Genomic DNA, 21,544 nt, shown 5'->3' on the forward strand with positions numbered 1-21,544 from the left:
CTTCTATTTCCCAGGATGATGTCTGCCCTGGAATCTGTGTATAAAGTTCCTGAACTGTACGTAAAGTCATGACTTTATAATGTAAGAACTTTTGACATTCACAGAGCTCATTTACTCTTACAAGCATCAAGCAGAGAATCCCACAAAGCCTAGTGAGCTGCCTTGGAGAAGTAAGTGTTTATCAGTATAGCCTGTTTTACCGGTAAGGAAACTGGGACAGAATCTTTTTCAGACCTGACAGAAAGATCAACCGGTGAGCTAGAGATGGAAATAAGAGGATAATCCAGGAGTTATTGACTCCAGCCATGTGGACACTGCACCAGTCAACTCTGTTTCAAAATGGATAAGCTTTTTGCATATGGATTTTAAATATCTCAAAATCCAATAACAATTTCAACAACAGTGTTCACTAGTGCTTTCAAGAGGCAGAGATTTCTGACGTTTTCCAACCTTCAGTAAATGAAAACATCTCAGAATTCCCATTTACTTGTACAGTGACATTTTTTTCCCTCCTTTCCAGCAGGTGGAAGTGGTAACAGAGCCAAGAAAGAGCTATTCTTTGTTGAAGTAATTGAGGGCAGCAAGTACAACAGCCCAGGAATGTTCAAATGCTAACAAGAATGCATCAGGAATGCATAGAACATATAAGAATTCACAGAAATGTGTGGGTGTCTTGTAAGTATTGTAATATTTTATGTTATTATATATTCTGAGAAACCTAATGACCTAAATTAAACAATTCTTTCTCTGCATTTATTAGTTCTTTTTTCAAATTCCAAGAATACACTGTCTTGCAATTGAAATTTGCAAGCGGTGTGTGCCACAGGCAGTGGGTGACTAGAATTTCAGTTCCTATGTAACTTCTCTTTCAGTAATGATGTATTGAAGAGATAGTACACAGAACCAGTTGGGAGGTCTAGTGTCTCTGATAGCTTTGAGGCCACTCAGTCGTAAAGTCAGGAGTACTAGGATCTAATGTTTCTCAAGTTATTCAGGGTTTGAAAGTTGTGGAGCTCTGCTGGGATCAGTTTTACTTGAATGATCACTGCCACTTGAAACAGTAGATTCCCAGCAATGTGTAGTTTTTCTCTTGATTTTATTTATCAATGGTCTAGAATACAATTTTAATTATGTGACAGTTACATCAATTTGGGTTGGTGTTTTTTTGGCTAATGCATGAAGAAAGAATTTTTAGGTGCTACTTTGAACTCCAGTGATGCCTAGAGAAAGTTTTGCATCGTTTCATTTCATGTAGAATGGAGAGGCATAGTACTACTAATATATTTCAAAGGAAAATCTCATGAAATGTAATTAACTCTTTAAGAATCATGAATCCTAAGTGATATTTCCTTCCACAATGTATAGTAATAATATTGTTATTTAGCAAGGTTTCAAGAAGTCTTCCAGCCTTCTTACCTTCTGTGCCTGTTAGCAAATATGCCCTTGTTGCTTTCATCACCACCTCACACTTCCTTATTCTGCTCTTCCAGTTTGCAGTGTTTTATATATACTAAAACCCATATGCTGCCCTTAAAGACCTGGAAAACACAAACCTGATCCTTCTGATGTGGAAGTGAAATAAAAGCTTGAGAAAGAGGAGAAAATGAACGAACAAAGGAAATGACCAAGAACAACTGCTCTGAATGGATGTGGTGGACAGAGATCCTGGCTTTGGGGTGGCTATTTTACTGTTGTCCCTACGATGAGTCATACGGCCTCTGATGAGCCACAGGACTTTACAGTTTTCCTGCTGAAGGCATTTCTCATGAGGTGAGCCAAAGCAGGCAGCCCTGATGGCTATAGCAAGCCTCAGCTCCTGCTGGCCACTAGACAGGTGCTAGGTAGGTAAGGAAGCTGACATACATAAGATATGTGATCTTCAGTAGAAGCACTGGACCATATCCTACCTCATGTTTCTCTTCCTCTGCCTTCTCTGAAACAAAGTCCCACTTTACATCCCCAAGGGAGAATTTCATCCTAAGGTTTGCTAATGACCGCAACAATGGAGGAAGAGAAATGCTCATCTCACTTCCCAAAAGCCCACATCTGCTTCATCTTCAGTGAACTACAAACAGCTCACTCAGCTTTCCCATCAGCACTATAGCACTGCATGTGCAAACAAGCCACTGGGCTAACCAGCAGTACTAAACCCAAGGGTGTCCTGCACATGGCCCTACAACAAAAGGCATCTCACCGCTGCTGCTGCTGCTGCCAAAAAGCAAGGAGAGAAAAATCACAGGAAGAAGAAAAAGTAACAGCCAAATCCGATTTTCTGTTGTTTCATTTTATGAGTTAATATTAATATTTGGAAATACACCATTGGCTCATAGCAGGCTGAAGATGGCACAATACAACTATGTTCTTTTGAAATTTAAGATTCTGTCAAAAATGAAAAGCTTTGTGAAATTGGGCAGGTTTTGCAATAATTTCTTTTAGGGGAAAAAAAGAGGAAACTCTTCTGATTATGCCAAAACATCCCATACCTGCATTTTTGGAATGAAGCACTTGAACTTTTCACTTAAAAAAACCCCCAACTTTTTAAAATTCAGATATTTAATGTATCAACATTAAAAATTAAGGAAACACTATATTGTGAATGTCCTGAAATTATTACTTTCTAATTATTTCACTTCATGGAGAACTTGACAACTACTCAGTTTTTTACCCAAAGTCAGGCATATTTTTGGATTCTTAAAGTCTTTTTTGAGGCAGAATATCTTTTTTCTGCATAGTGCTAATGTTTTGAAAGGGGAAATGTTGTCAAAGCTTGATGAATAGGAGAACAGGACAATTGTGCCTCTGAAGCTGAATCAGTGCAGACCTATTCAAGCAGGGATATCAAACCCTCTGTAACTCGTTTTCCAGGAAAATGAGATGCACAGAAGGGAACTTAGATTTGTCTGAATGAAAAATTTTATGAATCTGGTTACATTTTATGGCAAACTCACCCTGAGCTTTGGGTTTCTTATGAAAAAGAAGTTTATGTGAAAACAAGTTTTGCATTACATACTATGTCCATCCAAATGCTTTGTTTCCTAACCCCAGAGGTGAAAACTTGTTTCCACTGGATGGAATTTAATCGAGTCCCAATGAGTTCTTGTCCCTGCTTTTCCACTTGTCCCTTTGTCTTCCTCTAGATCTCTTTTCTGGTAGTGCTATCTGATACTGGTGTGTTTGCCATTCCTGGGTGAAAAAAACTTCTCCTCCTCCTACCTGCAGTCGTTTGGAACAGACTCCCATTTTTCTGGCTGTCTGACTACCTATCTTTTTCCATATGTAACATAAATATAAAAATATGCAAAAGCTTTGTCTTCTGACTTTCTGAATTTCCTCTCCATCTTGTTATTAATTTTTTTATTCTTCTGTAAATATGTTCTTTAACACGGTAAAGCCTTTTGGGATAGACTTTATATTATAGATATTATAAAAATGAATTTACATTGTGTTGTGAATGATGATACTTAGACTCATTTGCCTACATTCTTCCTCTTGACCTATTCCTTTATAAGCAGAGAATAGAGCATACTTAAGGAAAACAAGATTCATTTCCTTTAAAACCTCTAAGCTAATGCATTGTTATGTTTGTTACTGTGAGAGGAGAGGCAGATGGATAACAATGTGGATGCTTCTAAAGCAAAGCATTTCCAAAGCAATGCCCAGTGGCTGCTTTCTGCACCAACTCTTCCTTCTTTCTCTTCCTATTTCTGCTTGATTCATGACAAAATGTGAGGCCCTACACAGCAGGAAAAAATAATTTTCCCACATGGAGAAGTTTTACTGATCTTGGAGTTTGATTAGATATGGCTACACTCTCTATTAAACATGCCTAAAAGCCCGGGGAAAATCCAGACCTACAGCCACCTGCATGGTGTGAACACAAAGTGATACCAAGTACTGACATCACTTTCCACAGGGACAACTACCAGCTGCAGATAGTGTGCACTGGGGTTCACAATACAGCAAGAACCACATCTTTCAGGCAACAACACTGATTTTCAAAGCCAAGTAGACAGTCCAGGTCCATGTTATTACAGTCCTCTGCCTGGGCTGGCCTCCTCACAGCCATGTAAATCAGCTGTGAGAGTTGCATATGGGACTACACTTTTCTACCCTGTCTCCTCCAGAACAAAGAAAGGCGAAGCAAAACAATGGCAATGGCTTTGACTGTCCCTTCATCAGCTCACACAAAGTGGAAGTATCCCCAGGCGAGGTCTAGTTTGGTGCACTTTTGTGTGTATGAACAGAGAAAGAAGTTGAGTATGTGGTACTCTTTACACCAGTATGTTTTGTCTGTGTTGATGTCCTTTAGAAATGAGACAACTACCATGAAGCAGACATAAATTCTGATGCTAAAAGTCTACGATCCAAAAAATCTGTGTCTTTTAATAACTGGAAAATTAAGAGACTTCTTTTTTAAAACCATGATCACCAATACGTGTTACCTAATCAGACTCCAAGATCTTGTCACTAGCCAGACTAATAATCTAATACTCTTTCAACAGTCTTCACAATAATGGATATATTTTCAGCTTTCTCAGGTCGGGCAACTTATCAAAGAGAACTATGTGGCTCCATGCAGAGCTGCGAGTGATTCTTAGCAGCTTACCCTACAGTACCTCATGCAGGGACTTGTGCTACATTCCCGTGGATTATGGACTTCATCAGAATCTTTGAAATGAAGTAGCTATCCAATATATGCAGGGATCTCACAGGCAACTAAAACTTTATTGACACTGAGGAAGTGCACACATTTATTTATTAAATAAGAAAATGTCTTATACACATGCGCAAAGACACACGAACACACACGTGCCATCGGAGAACATGGGGATAAAGAAATCTGCAACATTATCACCTGAGATAGAAGAGATGAGGGAAAGAGACTTCTATGCACCACACTTACTTTACCCCTGTTTTTCATTATGTGGATAACCTTAGAATGGTTCTTGTTAGCATTTAGAAAAAGGGAAAAATCCAGCCTCCTGCAGGGGAGCTATTATTGCTAGAATGTACTAGCATTATCTTGCTTATGGGGGGGCATATTGTTTATGCAGTCTATTTATCAGTGTAGGAATACATCTACCAATATAGCAATATCTCTGCAGTAATGGCATACAAGAATAAAAGAGTTTTCATGAACAGAGAGTTCCTGCCTGTAGCATGTACATCTGAGATACTAAAGGATTATTTACCTATCATTAAGATATGGATTTTTTTATCTAGTCCAGTTTTTCTTGCAGCCGAAATCATATTAAACTCTCTAGCTATTATATCTAACATCCATTGGGCACCTTTTCATTCTGGGTAACCTAATATAAATGAAGAAAATAAATCCACGTCAATTTGTTGAGCTGCCTTTTCCCCCCTCCTCCTCCTCCTTTTCCTGAATTAAATTCACATAATAAAATCCAAGGGTTGCATTTCACTCACATCCGCTTCAATTAACGTGCATGACATTGTATGAAATTTTTAATGGAAGAAAAAGCTAAAACATAATATTTTTAAACCATTGTGTAGGGTAAAAATGCTGCATACAACACAATGTGCTTATATATTGCACTACAGTCAGCTGGGCTTTAAAATTCAGCATAAGCCTGCCCAGTGTTCCATTTCTCTCATATTTTCCCATTATAGGATGTCTTTTAAGAGACTTTAGTATTTTAATTTAATGAAATATTATTGTATGATGTTGCTTTAGGAAGTGTTTACTTGTTTGAAACAACCAGGACTAGTAATAACAAAAGCGTTAATAACAATAATAGTCATATAATGGCTGAAGAATGCAGTCAGTTAAGAGACTCTAAAGCAGTATTTTTTTCTCTCAGATAATGGATTTCTGTTCAATGGTAAATTTATTTATTTATTTGTAAGATTACTTGTTTTTAAATTTCCCATTTCTGCTAAAAGACTAAGGGTAGTTTTGATATTGATAGAAAAATTTCACTAGAAAATTGTAAACAATGCAAAAAGTTGGTTTGTTAATATTTTTCACTAGGGAAAAAATATTTTGTGACAATATCAGGTGAGGAGTAGGTGCAAAAATTGACTGTATTAATCCATTAACTGTATGTACAAATCAGTTCATTTACATAGTCTTTCTGATACCCTAATTTAGTGTATCCCCCATCTAATGGAGATGGGTCCAACAGGCCACAATAACACAGAGACACCTGATTACAAATTACATTCTGCCTCCCTTCTGAAGTTTGTGGTGTTTGGCATCTCAGAGTAGCGATGGGGAAGCAGAGGGAGAATGAAGCTACACGTGCTACACACAAGACACCTACAGCTAGAAAATAATCTAAATTGTCTCTTGTGTCTCACCTTAAATTGGTTGCAAAATTGTCCTATGCCTTATAAAGGCATCATCCTCTATGCTTTTATGCTACTGGAGCAAGAAGAAATCATAGTTATAGTCAGAGGCATCTGTTCCTGCAGGTGAATAACATGGAAGCAGGTATTTTGTTTGCTTCATGTATTAATCTGCTAAGTCATGAGTTTTTCCAGCTAGGTATCTCACATGTTGGCTTCAACCCACCTAAAATAATTCAGAGGGGTATAACTTTGCACATAATTTTGCTATGTCCTGTTGGGTGCTTCCCTCATTAATTCATCCATATAAGGGTCTCAGCCCAAGTCCTTCACAGACCACCCTTTTAACTCCTTCTGGAGGAACAGTGCCAATGACCTAGGTGGTACAGAAAAAAAGCTTGGACCAAGCACCTCCTGAGAGACAACAAATATGCTCTGCACAGGTCACAGGAGAAAAAGGGGACCAGACAACACAGGATCGAAATGCAGTGGCTTAAATTAATTTTTCCTTCAATTACTGAAGAGATCTGTTTGTTCTTTATTGACCTTTCTTCATCTTAATCTCTTTCTCTTTTTAAGAGATTTCAGGAGAATAAAGTGCTCCTAATAAGGCTGAATTGAGAAAATTAGAGACTCCACTGACTTATTTAAGGGCATGTGTTAACCTAAAAGTTATCCTATCCAAACCTCTGCTGCAATACAGTTATATCTCTTATAATAACTAAACATCACTGAAATACTACAGTCAAGTCTTGTGTTCTACTTTTATAGATGCATAATACATACAATGATACTATGTTTATTCATTCTGTTTATTGGTTCGAACATGATTTTTAATGTGTATCATAAAAAGAGGTTTTCAAGTTTAATTGGACTGTCAACCCCATCATGCTCATCTTTATCTCTGGACACTTTTACTTCCAGACTAGCATTTTTTATAGGATATCCACACATAATAAAGCATCCAAACAACTTTTTCACGTCATCTTCAATGAATTCAGAGGATGCAACAGTTTGCACACTCCTCTGCACACATTTTATTACTCCCACTTTCATTCTACAAGGCTAAAGCGAATCATGTCATAAATATCTGTCTTGCACTCATGAGTTGATATACTATTTTCTTCCATGATCCTATCTCTACTCGTAACTTAAAAATCTGGTAAAAAGTACTCCACGTTCTATTTTCTCACTTTAGTAAAATTTCAAAATGTTACAGAAAATGCTGTTCCAAAACTGACAACATCTCTCAATCATAGGGTGTTATTTTTAGAAAATCAGAGAATATAATTGTGTACAATAAATACATAAGATCAGGCTCAAAGCTGGTATAAAATAGACACTGAAATAAATGAATGTATAGGAACTTGCACCTATCAAAGTTCTTGTCCAGAGAGCATAGTACTGAAAGACTTTTACAGCATTATATCATTCTCAGACCCACCTAACTGTGACTTTATTCAATATCAACTATATATCAAGTACCTTATTTTTGAAATTAGACACATAAATATTCACACGGTTCCAACTGGATCCATATGTAACTGTGTGCATGATGTTGTGTGTGTGTAAATTAAATGGTATTTGTGAACTCTATCTGCCTTTGTTGACCACAAAACTGAAGACAGTCATGTTCTAAACTGACCAAAATTGCTGTTCAGAATCAGTTCCACCACATTATATATCTACTATGAATCTATCTTCTTCTGCCCTCTTTCTTCCCCATACATCTTGTCACAATAAAGATCTGGGTATTTTGTGTCATCATTAGTAATTTGATGCTGTAAACTATTGGGGTATGAAAATATACTACTCTCTTTGTACTAGGATTCTGCTTTTGCCATATTTTTTATTTGAATGTTTATTTTTCAGCCATTAGGTCATCAGTGATAGCTGTGACAGTTGGTCATCAATGACAGATGTGAGAGTTACTCTGAGGAGACCATATTCCTCTTGTGGTCAGATTTGTGTTTAGATTTTAAGTCTGAGGGTAAAAGAGCTTGGAAATTTTTATTTTTGGTTCAATAGCCCGATATTTCTTTAGATTGTTCTCAGCAGATTTTTGGCCCTAAGTAGTGACATGTGGCACAAACTGACTTGTGAGATTTTTTTCTGTTTTGGATGTCGGAGGTCTTGTGAGATCATCTATTTTTTCCTAAGATTCCTGCCATCTTGAGCCAAAACCTCATGAGGATAGTTGTTCTTGGAACGTTATTTTTAATATGAAAACCAGTATGAGAAAAATAGGCCTCTCTTGGTTTTGGATTTACCCCACAACAAAACCTAATACTTTCTTTAAATACACGTATTCTGATCTGAGGTCTCCTTGCTATCCCCCCTCTGTCAACAAGCATAAAAGGTGCTCTAATTTCAAGATAAATTTTAAGGCTCTTCTTGCAACAGATTCTGAATGGAATCATATTCCATGGGTACTTTCTAGGCTTCATGAGTTCTTTCTTTTTACTGTTTTTGGTTTTGTTGGTTTTTGGTTGATTTTTTTGGGCACTTTTTGTTGGGTTTTTGTTTGTTAGGCTTTGTTTGTTTGTTCGTATTTTTGTTAGTTTTTTTAGTTAAGAGCTAAATGTTACATACCAATTTAACACAACACCTGTAACTGTGTAACATGGTATTTGACACTTTCTGCCACCCAAAAGCAAACAAATTGTTTTTATTGCCAGCTATTATTTGTTAGTTATGAATTCTTATGAGAAAATGAAAAAAAAAGACATTCAAAACTTTTGAGGAGAGACAACAGAAAACTGACAATAGATTATTCTTTATCAGACAGCAGAAGCTAATGTCACAAGAAATATATTTGGCCAAGAAACTAATTTTTTTAAAGGATCATGCTACGTATATAGCTAACAAGACTATCTCAACGTAATGTTACTATTAACAACAGGTTTTGATGCAAAAGCCGAATCTGCAAGTAAGCCAATCTGTGGGTATTTAAGAGAGGAGGAAGTCTTTATTTGTGGGAGAATTTTTTTTCAGTAGCTGTTAACTATTTATTGCAGAACTTTTCTCTTTAAGTTAGCTTCTATACACAAATGTGTTGAATTAGGTAGACATTCACCTGATCCACAAGCTCATTTTTCAGATTCCTACATAAAAAACAGGAGAATACTCATAAAATAACCAGCTGAGAACAACAGCCAAACTGCCTAGGACTTCTACACTGAAGATGGCCAACTTGTCCTTTGAGCTAAATTTGACTTCTAGTCATTCAGGTGTGCCTTCAGTGTTGGATCTAACTTCTCTGACCACGGACAGGTGCCCACTGATGTGGAGGGTCTTCTCTAAGTTAAATCTCCAGCTCCAGCTGACAGCATTCTGAATGATCAGACTATCCTCAGTGGAGGAATGGGAATTGGACTACTGTCATGGTCAGTTCTGCTCCCTAATCAGGTCCCAGAATTTCCCCACTCTTTGGCTCTTCAACAATTACAGCTTGGGCTGTGGGGAGAAAAAAAAAAAAAAAAAAGAAAAATGAAAAAAGGAGCTTTCTGTGTCAGGAAAGTTAAAATCTTTCTTCTAAGCCATAATTACCAACAATCTCAGCCATTGTTCTGTAATGAGGCTTGATGTTTTAAAATACAAAGACGCACGTTTAAGATATAGAACACTGTTGCTAGGTTTTGTGTGTTTTTCTTTTAATTCTAGAAATTGTTTTCCTTTATTTCATATAAATCTGAAGGCAGGAACTCATTCTAGATACGCAAGTGCATGCAGGATGGACATATCAAAAGGAATTAATCTATACAGGTATAGATAAAAGAAGCAGGAATAATTGTATATAGGTAGTGGATGTGAGAGAGAGAAGACAAAAGGAAAGGAAGAAGTCAAATGCGAATAAAAGAGAATATGAAAATACTATTGTTTTATGTTAATACTATGGGAAACTAAAGTACTTTAAGATCCTCAAATGTAAAATACTAGGTAAGGATAAAGCTTTTTTTTTTGTCTAAAATTTGAGTTGAGTCAATGCAGTCTGGAAGCAGCTTCTAAATATTATTATATGAGACTATGGACACAATTTCTGCCAGGTAGCATGAATTTCAGTGTATTGCTGTGTTATTAAAAGCAACCAGCAGTGTGAACCTGCTGTATTATTAACATGCTACATTAGCCTCAATAGTTAATCCAGTATTCAGATTCATATTGTGGTCTCTTCTTCTAAGAGACAGCAACAGCTTTCTAAATGCTTTTAAGATTTCCAGGAATAAAATTAAAGCATGTTTAAGTACTTGTTGGAAATTGTGTGTAGAATTCTGAATAAGGAAGTTATTGCATTGTATCAGGACCTTAAGAGATTCAGCTGAGAAATAAATTATGTAAACAATGCAATATGTGTGTGTGTCTACAGCTGTATATCAATATCACCTATATCTATGTATACAAATATCCTATCCTTTTCTGTCAGTCTGGAATGTGTTATACTGGAGACACTGAACCTTTCAAAAGAAAAGCAAGACATGTTTTTAATGTTGATTCAGAATTCAGAAGCAAAACAAAAGCTGGATAAATACTTCATTACATTTTATAAACAATCTGCTTTCTGATAATCATTATGGAGCAACTTTTTATTCTCTTTAATGAAGTTTGACTCTGAATGCATATGTGGGAAATTAATTTTGGTGAAAGAATTCAATTCAGAGTAATGTATCCTGAATGAGATTTGTTGAAACCCACAGGGTGCCTGCAGTTACAGTGAGAAGGTCCAGTGACGGCGCAGGAGAGGAGGACAGTTGCCAGTCGGAGGTTGCGAGAACAACCTACCTCTGCCCCTCAGCTCTGAAGGGAGTTGTACTGGATCTACATGAAGGCCCCACAGTCAGCTTGGCTGTAGTTTTGGATTGGATTTCCTCTCTGCAGCTGCTCCACGCTCCACTTGCACGAAGTCCAAACATCTGGGTTTAATGTGAGCAGAGTGGATTTCAAGCTTAATTCTTCTCTTTGTCTCTCTGTGTCTGAGTATGTGTGTGTGTGAAATAATCTTTCTAGAATACTTTATTGCTTTCCTAAATCTTTCATTAATTTTGTATCCTTACAATTTATTGTGATAAGAGGTGCACAATCAGTAAAGAGCCTTGTATCCTGCTCTGCTTTCAGAACATACAATTATTTGCATTGTCCAGAAAACAGATGGATGTTCCTAACTGAAATAGTGTCAATCATTAATATTTTTTTTTACAACTTGTTCTAACGTAGGTGCTTCAGGTGCAGAAATCCCGCCTGATGACATTTTTTTTCCCTCCAAAAAAGGATTAAGTAGGAAAAAAAATCATTTATAGCACCATAAAGACTGATTTTTTAACTCTGCCTCTTGGCAGTGTTATATCTCCCCCTCCATTTATGATGTTCTATGTTTTATATAGATTGGGCACAATATTAAACCTCACGAGAGAGAATGGAAGAAAAAAATCAGGGAGTAAATAGCTGGTTTGCTTATCATGCCTCCCAGTTTGATTTTGGTAGGTTCCGGAGAACACAGGTGGAGGATACCGAATTATAGCAAATAAAAGACTTAAACATAACAAAGCTACCTGAGGGTTTGGCTGAAGTCCCTGTGCAAACTGTGATTAACTGAATACCTGCCCTGGAATGCTGGTTTGGCAAGAAGTTATACACACATGAATGAATCTGTCTGCATACTTAGACACTGCAGTTAAACTTCTTTCGCATAAAAAAAAAGGTGCTATTTCCAACGTTTTTGAATATCGTTTGAGTCTGTCTGTTTTGATTTAAGCTCCTCATCCTCAGAAGAAAAGTAAGGTGACAAGTGCCCTCCATGTGTAAGAAAGAGAGAGTAGGAAAAAGGGAAGCAGCAGCCAAGGACATGTTTGGGTGCATGAAGACAGCTAGGCAGGCTTTCTTCCCAGAAGTCAGTGTTCCTCTGGGAAATGGAGACTGATATTCCCGGTGTGAAGTGATGAAGGTCTATTGATGTAAATTTACCTGAGCTTATATCCCAAAAGCTACAGGACCGACAGTGAAGAACTGGTCTTATGTTAGTGGTACTTAACACATAATACACTGAATATACTTAAAAGACATACAGTGGATTAAACAAAAAACCAGAATTTTCAGAAAAGCCTAAGGGAGCTGAAAGTCAGTGTTTTGCGAGCACTTGAGGGATTGCCTAAGTGGGAAGACGGACCAGCATACTGGTAAAAGGTCGTTTCTACTGTATTCAACTGGTGCAGACACACCCTTACTTACACTCACAGCTCCCTTTAAAATGCTAACTATAAATTACACTTGTAACTTATTTTAATGTCAATTAATCCAGTCTTGAGATGGCTAGACAATGATTATGTGTTAGTGTCTGTTAGACTGGTTTCTATATGATACAAAGCTGTGTATTATTTTGGGGGGCATGGTATAGTCAGAGGGGAAAAGTCATAGCTTGCTATCAAAGAGCTTACCCACTGAGTATATTTCCTGTCTTTTTGCTTTATTTTTTGCTTCTTTCCATGTATTTTCCATACATTATTAATAATTTGGATGCAAGACATTAACCCTACATCTACAGGGTAAGTCCAAAGCCATTTTACTCTATTTTCCTTCTTCCATTAGAGCGGGTCAGAGAGTATCTGAACATTTATTTGGGTACATTTCCAGCTGGAAACACCATAGCAAGTGTGTCCTGCACAGAAGAGCACACTATGGTCCTGGCTGCCTCTGGTTCACATGATGTGAGATGGATAGAAGTTTCCTCTGTCTTTCCTTATGCAGACAGGTCGTGCATAAACTTGCAGCAGAGAGGGACCTCGCCCTTGATTTATAATCAGGTCATGAGCTCATCTATGCTCTAAAAGAGTCTATTGTCCAAATCTTCTTGGTTTTTCTCCAGGAAAGTTTTGCTGATATGTAGAGAACTGGCCCCAAACAAATAACTTTTCCTCTCCCACGTTTATATTATTTCTGACCATTCCCTAATTAGAATGTTTTTATCTCCTCACCTTTTTCTTCTAATTTTCCTGGAAATTCAAGACTTCTCAACAGCAATTATTTTCGCCCATGCCGGCATGTTGGGGGGGTCTGGTACTTGTGGCTGTCAGGAGGTTAAGAGGAAATATTTCCTCAAAGCTGTTGTATCACACAACCTGATTTTTTATTTATTTTTGTGTATGGTGGAAGTATCACAAAATATGCTCTTTTTTTGGTCTATGCAGGGGCAGTGGTTATGTGACAGGTGAGTCCAGCAGTCCGCTTCCTTCAGCAGTTATGCCTAAAATTAGCCTCACTAGGAGATCACCAGGTTCATGTGGCAGCTACTGGGGAATCATTTAAATTTGCATACCCCGATCAGTAACATCCCTGTGACATTGTGGTTAATTAATCACCATTGTGATTATTTTTTTTAATACAAGATTTTCCTAAAGATTTCCAGACCTCCTTCATTTTTTTATTACAATGGGCACTGAAATCTCCCCATATAGGTGCACACCATCCCTAGTCTCCACATACAGTTGCACATCATACATAGTAAACTTCCATATAGCAATTAAATTCAGAGACTTGGTGGAAAATGGCCAGTTTGTTTTGCTTCTACTTGTTTTGAGAAAAAGACTCCCCCCTCCTTCATCTGGATAGGCAAGATTGACATAAAAAAGTACTTCAAGAGCTGAACTCGTCTACTGAACACAAATACAGTGAAATTCTGTATATTTTAAATGTTTTATATGTCCTAGTCATATATAATTTATTGTGTTGTGAAGCTGAGCCCTTCTTTGAATGAAAATTTTACTGTCAGAGCCTGGGGTACTTTAGTCTGATGATTTAAAACTCTCAATGCGCTCGTAGCAAATAGCACTTTTTATTACAGCGTGTTTGTCCAAGAGGTCAACTTTCAGCACAGCAGGATTTCTTCCTACTGTAGAATTATTTCTGATGGCAAGACATCTCCCATCCTAATTCATCTGGTGCTGAATGCAATAGCCAACACGTTCTTAGAGGCTCATTAGACTGGACCTGACATGCACAAGAAAAGTGTGGAAGCTTCACCTTTTCTTATGCAAGCATCCTTGCTAGCAGATTATACAGCATGTTAAATGCTGTATGCCTGCTTACACCTCTTTGGTTTTAAGATTCCCATTTATAGTTCTGCTCCACTATTTAATTTTCTCAGAGATGATGTTGAATCTAACCTGCCTTGTGATGATGTTAAATTCATTTTGGAGATGAGTAAAAGTGACTAAAATTATGTGCATGATTCCTGTGAAATATTGTATACTGAGCAGGTCCTAGATTAAAAGACAAGCTTGACTTTAAAGGTAATGTGATTAATTTCCTCAGCCAAAACCAGTTAGATAGTTTTCATGCTTAGGTTGATACAGTATAGATGCCCTATTACACCCATTTACAATCTCCATCCCTTTGCTCAGCCCCTGCTGAGCCTATTAAGTTGGTATCAAGTCAACTTGTCCCTTAGTGATAGTACACAAACTCTCAGAGTGCTGTAGAATTCTGCATCTGTCCTTTTACCTGTCACTTCAGCCTCCTTTTACTGATGTTAAAAGAAATCTTTACTGTCAGTCATATAACCAATTCACTTTGTTCACAGGCTGTGACAACCTTGTTGTGTTTCTCCCACCACTGAACCAACTTCTGTGAATTAGTATTCTCAAAATTTAGACTAGCTCATTAGTCTGAATAAATTTGAAAGGTTGCTGTTCACATTTTTTTTTAAATGTAGCTCAGCTTTGCTTGGATATAATTTAGGCATCTTTAGAAAAAACAAACAAACAAACAAAAAAAAGCACAAACACAAAAATACCCCAGCCCAGCTCCCAAGTATTTATGATTTCAGAGCTAAAAGGTCTTTCAGTGACTTCATTTGAGCTAATAAAAATTAAATCAAATGTTCAAAGTTTTTTCCAGTCCTCACCTCTTTTTTTTTCTTTTTTTTTTTTTTAATTACTTTGGTAAAATTGGGAAATTGGCTACACTTCCAGAAAAGAAAACAAAGGTTCAAATACCAATCTCAACCAGCTTTGTAGCTGTGTCCACCAAACTTGTTTCCACATTATCACCAAAAATATAGCATAAGATTTGTCCCTCAAATAATGAAATTTAACTGCACCTACCAGTTCTGTATACGTGACTGTCAGTGCACCAGTCTGACGAAACAAAGGAAATTTTTTCCCTCAAAAAAATTGCCTATGATTAAGCAAAGAAACTACCGTTTTTGCTCTTATTCTCAAAGTCCTACCGCAAGAGCACTTAATTTTGTACTTTCATGAAATCATTAAGGTATTTGCACTCTATCCTGTCATTTCTTTGTAAGGGTTGAAGACTGACTACCAGTGGATGTGACAGAAGATGCGTCTGGTCTGCCCCAGCATGAACCTCATATGGAGCAGGAATACTTGATGACAGACAACCAAAGATTCTGTCTTTATGAAAGTTCTCAGGTACTGATGATAAGAGGGTATAGGGACACCATTTTGTATTGTGCTTCCTTTCCAGGACATTATTATTAGGAAACCATAAGGGGCAGGGAAATTACTTTCCAGAAACAACAATCTATGCAGTAAGTTGTATCCGTTGAGTACTTTTCCAGGAGGATTTCAATATTTTATAAACAAATTAAACGTAGAAGGAGATGATGATGCTACTTTGGGTTTGAAAAATTAAGTACAGGGGACTAAGTTTTTCCCATCAGATTCCAATTTCTAGGCTGAAATTCCACAAATTTCACTGGAGCCCCTTCTGAGTCACCCTCTTAATATAAAAATCCAATCTGGAATCCAGGGAGGTTGAGTAATTTACCCAAGGTCACATCACTAGCACCTGAGCCTCAGAGTAGAGAATAGAGGTCCTTAGAGTTTCACCTAAAAGGGGCTAATGAAAACTCCACCATTAGCTGTAAAATAGAAATATAAAAATGTCTTTGCATTAACATCAGCACCTTAAAACTAAAAATGAGAGAGCTTGGCCAAAGAGGTCTGATATAACTGACTACAGAGTCAGGGTGGAAAATTATAAATCAATTGGATGAAATGATCCTTTGCTACAGACTAGAGAAGAAGTTTGGCTATGTCTCAAGAAATGGAGAATTACACTAGACATTAAGGGAGCCAGAGATACTCTCAACAGTTCAGGGTGGATATAACTGTGCAGTGGAGCAGAACAGATTAAAAATCCCAATCTAAGGAAGCATTAATATATAAAACTGCAGGAGAAAGACATGGTGTGATAGAAATAATGTGATGGTGCTCTTCGTATGCATTTGTTATGTTCTGAGTCTTCATATCTTGCCTTTTCCACTGTTTTCTCAATTCTTCCTCCAGCATGTGACAATATTGTTGCTTCTTCTTTCAGTACCAATGGCTTCTTCTGACACCACCGACTCATTGTGCCAGAAGCCACAGATACCCAGCAATTCCTAACTTGTCTTCATAGAGCAGAAGAGGTCAGTCATGTGGAATACAATTTTTTTCATATTTATATCTTGGTTTGTTTACACAGACCTACAGTAAGTAGTGCCCTGAAAGAGAGATGGAGAGAAATACCACAAGGTGATACTTTCTTTTGGGCATTGCAGTGCAATAACTCCACCCTTTCAAGGGATTTCTGTCAAAGATTAAGGTATTGTTTGCTTTCTTCAGAATATTGCATAGAAAAGTAGCTGAAATTCACTGTTCAATCATATGAATGATTGTCTTTAGAAAAGTAGTACAAAGCTTCTTTTCACCTTCTCTTCACACCACAGCTACCACTTTCTTTCTCTTTCTCCCTTGCTTTTTTTTCCACATACTCTTAAGCATTTACTTCTCCAAATCTCAAGTCCACTGTTCTCTTCTTCACGTACTAGATATCAATCCTTTTGATCTAGTCAGAATAGTGGGCATAAAACCTCATAGGGAAAATGCTGGAAATCACTAGGAAACAGCTATTTCACCACAGTTTTCCTGTCTTCTCTCATTCTAGAGCACCATTGGAATGCATTAGTGGGCAGAAAATGTGCGCAAACACACACACACAAAGACTGTAAATAAGAGTAGAGGCACATTTATGTATGAGTTTGAGAAAAATAATGATACTGAATTGGTTATAAAAACTGTATTCCCACCCTTTTTTTAATTATTATTTTTTGCCCGAAATTTTACCTGAAATTTTGCCTACTTAGGTAATAGTATTCACGTTCTCTTTCTCTTCTTTCTCTTTTTACTATCCCATCTTTGCTTTCTGGCCAACTTTCTCTTCATCCCTGGCTGCAATCCCCCAGTAAATTGTAGACATCATTACAACAGCTGCTTAGGAGTGGATGGGATTTGTCTCTGCATATCAAGCCAGAAGGGTCTACAGATTTCTTTGTTGTAGCTACAGTCATAACAAGGCCAAAATGGTCTGGGAAACACCTCATCTTTTGGATTTGCCTTAGATAGTCTTCTCTGGTTTATTTGCTTCCTCTTTTTTTCTTGTTAGTTTTTTATCTTTCCTTCTTCCTTTCTCTTCTCATTTTCTCTCTCTGTATTTCATGCCTAATTAATCTGGTTCTGTCCAGCACACTTTTATAGTAAGGAAGGTTCATGAAAAGAACTTTCAGAAGAAAACTGAGCCAATTTCCCTGGTAACTACCAAAAGCAAGTGAAAATGACAAACTGATTGACTACAGTGGATTGATTGATTCTGATTTATAGCTGAAAATTGGATCAAGTGCATCCACATACACTTTCTCCAGGGACTAAAACAGAGGCAGACTGCTTCTGTCAGCAATCCTATACAACCCTCGTCATGTCACCTCATCTCTCCCTTTCTAATCCCGTCTTCTGATTAAATAAAGATAGTTTTTAAAATACGGGTGCTTGTTGCCTTATCCCAGGCACATAACATGAATTTGAGGTTACATATGGCTTATGCTTTATCATGCAATAGTGGTCAATTTTCTATACATTCTGGAATCACTGCTCAACTGTGCACACCTGCACCTCCCCCTTCACGTGCCTGTGTCTGCCAGGTGTCCTCAGGTGGCTTTGCACATCAGCTTCCTCCTACTTACTGTTTTACTCCTGGATCTTACTGTTTTATTACTGAGTGGCAAAGGAGAACTAGCAGGACCTATTTACCCTAAATCTGATCCGGAAATTCTTATTTATGATGGCAACTCTTATTTGCTCATGTGCACATGTTCCTATTGTCCTTTTTAGGACACCTGAATGAGAGGGGTTTGGAGGGCAATGCTCCTGTTTAAAACTGCTATCTTAGTCAACTCATTCCTGAGTTAAGCAGAATTATAATTAGAAACATCAGCATGTCCTAACCCAACTAGACTGTCAGAGGAAAAAAGGACTGAAAGATATTCACAGAAAATAGGGAAAAAGTTACAAACCTCCTGTTACAAATTTCAAAACTTTGAGACAATATGAAAGGTAAGGGTTCATTACTGTAGTATTCAGTTCTTTATAACACACTAAAACATGATTTATTGAAGAATTATAGTCTTACCATGAAAAAAAATGGGGCAGCAGATAACATGATACCATCAGATGCATAGACCCCTGTGTTAGAAGGACTTTTATGACTTTTGTTTCTGGAGAAAACTCACACATCCTGGAAAGCCAGGGTGCTGCCCCAGGAAGCACCATGGAAGGGGCTACTTGTGTACAGTTCTGCAGAGAGCAGCCTTGGTGGCTACCTCATTTCTGCAATTGTCAAAGTCATTTCTGGGCTAAATCCAAATTTCTCTGCTAAGGAAAAGGGCAGGTAAGACTTATATTTGAATATATGTTTTCCTGTCTGTCATTTTATTTTGGGCCTGGTCCAACAACCTCTAGCTATGGCTTTCATTCATGCTATGTGGTTATGGGTCTGAAAAAGAACAGGCAACAGCGTTCTACTTACAGTCCCATGGTCTTTCACAGTAAGTCCTAGATGTTGCTTACTGACATTGGAGGCTGGGTTTTGCAGACAAACTGAGCTGGGGTAAGCTGAGGCTACTTTTGGCAGACACATGACAATGAGAAGCAAAGTCCAGGGAGCACATTAGGCTTCACTCCAGGAGTCACCTCACTCAGGTAAGGGGTGTGCTGTTACAAAACCACAAAGTAATTGCTTGCTCAAAATCAAACAAAGAAGCTCTAGCAGGATAAAAAGCTGAACTCAAACCTCTAATGTTCTGGGTTAAATGTTGTAAACATGAGAAAGTTCTTTCTCCTGTAAGCTGATCATTATTGAAATATCAGTGTTGATAGGCAAAATTACTGATAGCAAGCAGGTATTTTCTGCTACCTGTTGAGTCACCGCAAAGTCCACGGAAATTTTGATGCAGTCTTCATCAAATTGGATTGAGCCTTAAATATAGGCTTTATTATTTTAAACATCTCAAATTCAAGGACTTTCTAGTTCTACAAAATTGAACTCCACTGGCTAACAACAATCCTTTTACAATCAGGTCTTGTACTAGAAGGCGACTAAATGCCAGGTGCCCATGAAAGCTGCTCTGCCACTTCCCTCCTCAACTGGACAGGGGATAGAAAATGTAAGAAAGGGCTCATAGGTTGAAATAAGGAGAGGAGAAATCACTCACTGATTACTGTCAAGGGCAAAACAGACTTTTATTAGGGAAAATATATTAATTTATCATCAATCAAATCAGAGTAGAATAATGAGAAATAAAACCAAATCTTAAAAATACCTTCCTCCCACCTTTCCCTTCTTCCTGGGCTCAACTTCACTCCCAAACTCTCTACCTCCTCCTCCCCTCCAGGCAAAGGGGGAAGGAGAATGGAGGTTGTGGTCAGTTGTCTCTGCTGCTCCTGCCTTCAAAGGCAAGGACTCTTCACACTCTTACCCTGTTCCATGATGGAGTGACTGCCATGGGAGACCATCCTTCACAAACTTCTCCAAAATGGGACCTTCCCATGGGCTTCAGTTCTTCATGAACTGCTCCAGCATGGAATCCTTCCCATTGGATTTAGTCCTCCAGGAACAGGCTGCTCCAGCAGGGGTTCCCCACAGGGTCACAAGTCCTGCCAGCAAACCTGCTCCAGTGTGGGCTCCTCTGTCCATGGATCCACAGGTTCTGCCAGGACCTTGCTCCAGCATTTTTTTCCCATGGGGTCACAGCCTCCCTCAGTCATCCACCTGATCCGGCATGAGGTGCTCCACAGGCTGGAGGTCAATCTCTGCTCCACAATGGATCTCCATGGGCTGCAAAGGGACAGCTGCTTCACCATGGTCTTCACCAGGGGCTGCAGAGGAGTCTCTGCTCTGGCACCTGGAGCACCTCCTCTCTCTCCTTCTCCACTGGGTGTCTGCAGAGATGTTTGTCTCACAGGGTGTCACTCCTCTTCTTGGCTGCAGTTGCACAGGGTTGTTTTTGGTTTTTTTTCTTCTTCTTAAATAAATTATCCCAGAGACTCTACCACTGCTGCTGATAACCTTGGTCTTGGACAGTGTCTGGTCTGTCCTGGAGCCATCTGGCATTGGTTCCATCAGACATGGGCAAAGCTTCTAGTAGATTCTCACAGAAGCCACTTGTTCAGTTACCCCACTACCAAAACCTTGCCACACAACCCAATACACAATTCCCCCCAGGAGTAAAAAAGTGACAAACTTTAAAAGGGCAGATTTTAAAACTATGAGGAAAATGGTTAACAGCAGGCTGAAGGGCAAAGTAAAAAACTTTAAAACCACAGAAACAGCCTGGAGGCTATTCAAGAACATTGTGTTAGAGGCACAGATGGTTTGTGTATCATTGAGAACAAAAACAAAGTAAAATGGTGAGAATAAAACTATGGTTAAGCAGAGAAGTACAGGGGTTTATTGAGGTTAAAAAGGCATCCTTTAAAAGCAGAAAGTCTTCCTGAACAACCCAGGCAAATCAGGCCATCAGTCATGCTGGTGAAAGGCAAGTCAGCAATGATAAGAGTACTAAGGAAGAGGTCAGCTAAAAGCAACGAGGATCTGGTAAGTAAGGACTCATATATATATATATGTACTCGTACTATGTGGTTCTGGCACATTAAAGTTTGCAACAGAAATGTTTCATTGTCCTCTTGAGTTTCCCTTGAATTTCCACTCTTTTTTAAAGAAAAGATGCTATTATCCAATCAGAGACATGAAATTAGGAAACAAACAAAACAAAACGGTTCTGCAAAAATGCTAATGTAGCCTCAAATTTCTTGCCTGGCTATATTCCATCTCCATCTTTCTCTCCAGGCCTGCTCCCCTGGCTGCTAACATCTTATCCCTTCTGCCCTGGCCAGAGGGCAGGCCCTTT

The 21,544-nt window shown here is 38.2% G+C and overlaps 1 long non-coding RNA gene across 1 annotated transcript in view; it reads left to right on the forward strand.

Annotated features, from left to right (window-relative positions):
* LOC135416227 (uncharacterized) overlaps positions 1-21,544 on the forward strand; it is a 78,058-nt gene that overhangs the window by 53,640 nt on the left and 2,874 nt on the right. Inside the window, exons 4-6 of the long non-coding RNA XR_010431491.1 lie at positions 521-675; positions 11,007-12,848; positions 16,642-16,732. This is a non-coding gene — a long non-coding RNA (uncharacterized LOC135416227). The remainder of the gene's footprint in view (positions 1-520; positions 676-11,006; positions 12,849-16,641; positions 16,733-21,544) is intronic.

This window comes from Pseudopipra pipra, chromosome 6, assembly GCF_036250125.1.
Source record: "Pseudopipra pipra isolate bDixPip1 chromosome 6, bDixPip1.hap1, whole genome shotgun sequence".
NCBI lineage: Eukaryota > Metazoa > Chordata > Aves > Passeriformes > Pipridae > Pseudopipra > Pseudopipra pipra.